Genomic DNA, 6,118 nt, shown 5'->3' on the forward strand with positions numbered 1-6,118 from the left:
TTATAATACTACTAAGGATTAACAAATGTAAATTAAGGGGCCCAAATATGTAATATTTGGTACTCATCAAACACCCCTAAACTTACATTTTGCTAGTCCCTTAGCCAAAAAAATAAAAAATAAAAGAAAATAAATAAAAAAACGAAAAATAAAAGAAAAGCATGAAATATAAGTCCGCTGTCGTGGGAGACACGATTGCATTTAGCATATGCAACAAGCCTTTTAAACCCCTAGGCATCCCTAGAGGACAAGTGAAGTCTTGTGAGGGTTTAATAACAATGATATCTACAAACATTTTTAAACACTATGTTATTGACAAACGTGAATTTCCACGCAAACACATGGTCCTTACTCATGAGCATGCTTAACAAGATAAACGCCACAATCACATCATCAGGATATCTAAAATCAATTCACTCATAAATGGGCAACTGAGACAACACATGCTTCAATAAGTACAAAATGAGATTAACACAAATCATGAGGCTTCACTTTACTCAAAATTTTGTGTACCTCAAAATTCATAGGAATTCTATCAGATGAAAACAACTAGGCTTAAGTCAAGATATGCAATTTTTTTTTTTTGTAGGCTATGCAATGCTCGGCTCCCTTAAGCTTTCTAATTGATCTTTGTAACGAGTGTTAAGCCAGTGACTCCCAAGTCAGATGGTTTTAAGGCACTAGATGTAGAAACATTCCTAAGGGCCTAATGACTCAAGTCAAAAAGGCTATGAAGCCAAACTAGCCGTACAATCAACCAATTTGAATTTCAAACATTTTTACGCGAACACTTAATGCTTAATGACGCAAGAGGTTCGTTACTCAATAAGAAACTCAAAATGAAGTTGAATTTTTTTTTTCTCAGGTTAGAGTTATTTCATCAACAAATCATCCAACAAATCTTAAGATAACACGCAATTCAATTCAAATTTCATACCTCTCTAGCCAAAAATGAGGTATGAAATTTCATACCTCTCTAGCCAAAAATGAGTTAAAGCACTCAGATTCCTAATGATGATGATGTGTTTAGGGTGTTAAACAAACCAATGAAATGCAAACCACAGTTACAATGTAATTCATACTATATCAACAACACAGCTCAGATTTTTCTTCTTTTTTTTTCGAAATAAAATAAACACAAACAACAAAAGACAAAAATAGTAGTAATGTCTTTCTCATACCCAAACTTAAATGATACATTGTCCCCAATGTGGCAAGAGATACAATACCGTGAGGTGAGGAAACCTAAGTGTGCAAAGGCTAGGGCATCCTCCAAACTTGAACAACAAAACACCTGTTAACAAAATTAACAGCAATATTTTTTCACAGAAACACACATCAAAATGACAACAAGTAAAATGACAAAAGAAAAAGAACTTAGAAATGATGTGTGGAAAACAAAAAAAAACCAAAAAAAAAAAAAAAAATTACAGCACTTTCCGGATCATTTGGGTGTCCAACCAATCCCTTCCACCCTTTCTTCATTAGAATTTGATAACCCTCTGGAAGGATGTTTCGACATCTCAGATAGCCTAGTTACTTTCTTCGAAGGATCTTCTTAGGAACATGGTTTGTAGATTTATGACCTTGTGTGCATAGATCCTTGAGAAGTTTAGCATGAGGTGGCTCTTTGAGACATTGAGGAAATGAACCTTGGGACTCATGAAGTGTCTCAAGAGGGGAAATGATGAAGGAAGGAGCTTCAGTACTCACTTCCTTGTCATTGGACACATTTGGATTATCCAGGGGCTCTATGTGCTCAACCTGCTCCTCTTTTCCTCCCTCCTCATAGCTATCAACAATGAGAGGCTTAGCTGCTGATGAAGATGATTTAGGGGATGATATCTCAGTGGTTTTCCCATTTTCAGTTTGCATCTTAGGAGTGTAGTCCAATAAGAGGCCTCAGCTTGCTCACGTATCATGTCAATATCCAAATCAAATTCAAACTGAGCAAAATACTCTTCCAAAGGATCCTCCAGACTTGGCTCATTAGAAGTCTTAGCTTGCTCAAGTAGCTTGTCCAAGTCTAGGTCACATCCAACTTGATCAAAGTACTCTCCCAAAGGTTCCTCAAGACTTGGCTCATCTACAGTCTCATCAACAATTTCCTCACTTCCACGTGTGGTAATGGCTTGGACATGCTCATGATAGGGATTGCTGGTGTCGTCTTCATCAATCATTTATTGCCCTCTCACCATCTCCTGACTTTGAAGCTCCTCTTCCTTGATTCTGTTGAATTTATCAAATAGATGACCGAGTTGTCCTTCTAACCTTGCAATTGCTTCAGTGTTTACCATGGTGACATCTTTGAATTCTTGAATGGGTTGGTTGGCTGTTTGCCTGAACTCATTGAGTGCGTCTTCCAACGATAATTCTGGCTGTGGCATTTGAATGGTGAATTGGCCAATTAGTTGCTTGAAGGAGTTGAGAGAGTCTTCCATCGAGGCTTGATAGTCATAAGATGAAGGATGGGAAGATTGGTTGTCGAACTGCAGATATTCAAGATGGTGCAGTTCATCGACTTGGAGAGCATAATTTCTCATAGCATGAGCTTGCCATGAGAAATCATAATGGTTACTCCAGTTTGAGGTGTAAAAATTTGAATTTGATTCAAACCCCGGGCTGGAAAAATTGATGTTCATCTGCTCATATGAAAAATTGGACAATTATCCCTACAATGAACAACTAGAACTATGATACGGATTGGAGCAGTATGAACATGATCCATGTGGGTAAAAATTCTGAGGGTAGTTGGTAGAAGCTGGCCTCTTACCACTATGAGAAGCATGTTGAACAGAAAAATTATCACCAAACGGAAAATTCATACTTTACAGTCACTCTTTAGTATGCAAACATCCCACATAAAATAGTAACCATTTTTTTGTTTTTTAAAGAAATAAAATAAATAGAAATGAAAACTAACACAAAAACACAAAACTAAACAACAATACCAAATTTATTTTTTTTTTTTAAAAAAAAAACACTCAAAAACTCACAAGACGAACCAAACATAAGTTTGGCAAAATTTCAGGTACTGGTCTGTTTTGGTGCAGTCTGCTGAAGTACGCTCGAGCGCAGATGACGAGTGATCGAGTGCAGGCACGTGCTGGTGCGCTCGAGCATAAGTGACTTGTGCTAGAGCATATGTCTGCTAGCGCTTGAGCGCAGCTGGGGAGGATCGCGCGTAGGCGCACTTTGTCTTGCTGCCATGTGCTCGAGTTCGCTCGAGCGAACTAATGTGCACTCCAGCTCACTGCGCCTGCTGCGTCTGGCAAGAACTACAAAACCAAAACTAAACAACAACAAAAAAGCTTCTATTTTTTAAAAAAATAAAAAATAAAAAATCAATAACTGTACGTAAACAATTAAAATTAAATTAAATTACAAAAATATGAAAAATGCTAACTAAACTAGTAGAAAAATAAAATCAATTTAGACAAAAAACAATTTCCCGGCAATGACGCCAAAAACTTGTTGTGAGTTTTAATGTTACTCATAAGTGCATGAGTCGTTTGCAATATAGCTTTTGCAACAGTGAGGTTGAATCCACAGGGAATTGTGTCGTGAAAATAAATTTCTATCTAAACTAATTATATTTTAACCTAGTTCCGAAATTTGTGTGATTTTGAAATTGAAAACATAAACTGAAACAAAATAAAATAAACAAAAGATAAAATACTAACGTTTTTGGAATCAGCCACCACAACTCATAGCAACAATCTTCATGTTCATCAATATTTTCCAAAGTTTCCAACGACACATTTATGTTTGTTCTATTTTTGCAAAACAAATTAATCAAATCATCCAAAGTATTCGTTATTTGTACAAATCACAAAGGATATCCGATTTAGTTTAAATCATCCAATTTATCCGCGCTTTGCACAAATCACAAGGGATATCCAAATTAAACCAAAAGATCTGATGTATCCGTTGAACAAAAGACAATGGAAATCCAATATTTAAGCAAATAAACCAAGCAATCAATTAAAAGTGATCAACAATTAATTGAATATAAATAGAACAATGAGAAATATAATTCATATCATTGGAAAAATATCAATTTACATGAAAATTATCTGGTTCTAATCCTTTGTGAGGCTTCATCTTCAACCTTAGTTGGAGATTTAGCCTCTCATAGAATTGAAAGAAAATACAACCAAAATTGAATCCATGGAGTAATGAGAAGCTTACAAAGTTAAAACACAAAATTAAGAGCTCCTAAATTAAGGAAAACTCTCCAATTTTCTTTTGTCTTCTCTGAATTTTTGGCCCTAACAACACCCCAACCCAAATTTTTTTTTTTTTTGAAATTTCGTTTTCTTTTTATAACTTATTTTCTAGGGTTTTAGGGTCCAAAACAACGCAGGTCTGCTGTCTGATAAGTGGCCATTCGGATGGGCCTCCCGATTGCACTCGATTGCACAATAGGTGTGCTTGAGCGCACTACCGTTTGGACGGAACTTATCACCGTTCGGATGGGAAAATTACCGTTCAGATGGCTTGCAAATGGAGGCTCTTTTGACCTAGTAAACGTCGAAATTAGCTAACTCTTGTTAAATATGACTTTGTAGATATTTGAGTTAGCTTTTCAATTCCACCAAGATCGATTCAATCCGAGCTATACTACTCTAGATATGGCCTTTTTAGTTGAACTCGTCAGGTGGGAATCATCGCTCGATCCAAATTTACTACCAATACTCCCTGAAGTGTCTTAAGCTCCAGAATTAATGGAATGAGTTGCATGTTTTCCTTTAAAGAAGCAGGTTTCCCTTGGTAACCTACAAAATACTAAAAACAAAGAATTAACACAAAACATTAGATTATAATACCACTAAAGTATTAACAAATGTAAATTAAGGGGCTCAAATATGCAATATTTGGCACTCATCAGATATAGGGGAGAAATCTGCATGCTCAACTTTAAACTTACTCAAAAAGGGTAACACAATCAACCTTATTCTGGAGGAAATATAAATGCGAAGAGTAATGATAATACTAGTGGACTTTTGTACAACTCTCATATTGTATGTAACACCCCGATTCCATATTAAGAAGATGGGAAGTAGCTCACATAAAGTGAGTGATTTAGAAAAATAGTCACGGGTGTTAAGCCCCACATTGCCTATTTATTGGGTGAAACTGAGTTTTATAATGAATTCTACAGAAGCTCTAAATTGACTAGTCATTTTGGAATGATAGCGTAGATTTGGCTATCACTTTTTCTTGTGCCGTTACAAATAGTATCAGAACCACCTAATTAATAACACCAGGTCATGTGGTATTGGAGCACTACATAACGTGGCCTTAACGAGGACATAAAAAATTTAAGAGGGGGAGTTTGTATACCCCGGTCCCATATTGGGAAGATGAGAAATAACCCACTTGAAGTGAGTGGTTAATAAAGATAGCTAGTTATGAGTGCTTAAGTCTCATATTGTCTTGTTACTAGGTGAAACTGAGCTTTAATTAATTATAATGAGTTATATAGGAAAGTTCTAAATTGACTAATCATTTTGGAGTGATAGCGTAAATGTGATTAGCGTTTTTCCCTGAGTCGTTACACATATAACTGGATAATAAGACAATAAAACATAGCTCCTAGATCAGCACTAAAAAAATAAAAAGGAAGACTAGTGTTGATTTTTATTGACACATTATTTAGTTATATGACAATTGTACATAAGACTTTTAAATAGAGTGACTCATAAACACGGAGTATTTAAGCTACACAAGAGATATTTAGAGCTATAGCTTTGGTCCACACAACACACAAACACATTACCTCATACTCATAGTAGGGTTACTTAGGAGAGAGGGGAGACATGCATACAATAGAAATTAGAAGATGATCCACAAAATAAAGGTAAGAGACAACCTGATCTCCTTTCTACACCTTCAATGAAATTTAAATTTATATCACAAGAAGAATATATATATATATATATAGGAGCAATTGTTCATCAAAGAAAAAGAAAATGATTGTATATGTGAAAGGTGGCCTAATAGAAATCCGCCGTCCAGGATTCCACATATTATTTCCACTAACAATAACCTATTTTCCATGCTCTCTCCTATTATAAATACGACGACTTCTGAACCAAACATGCCAACCAAACCT

Source organism: Corylus avellana, chromosome ca5 (genome assembly GCF_901000735.1).
Source record: "Corylus avellana chromosome ca5, CavTom2PMs-1.0".
Lineage (NCBI taxonomy): Eukaryota > Viridiplantae > Streptophyta > Magnoliopsida > Fagales > Betulaceae > Corylus > Corylus avellana.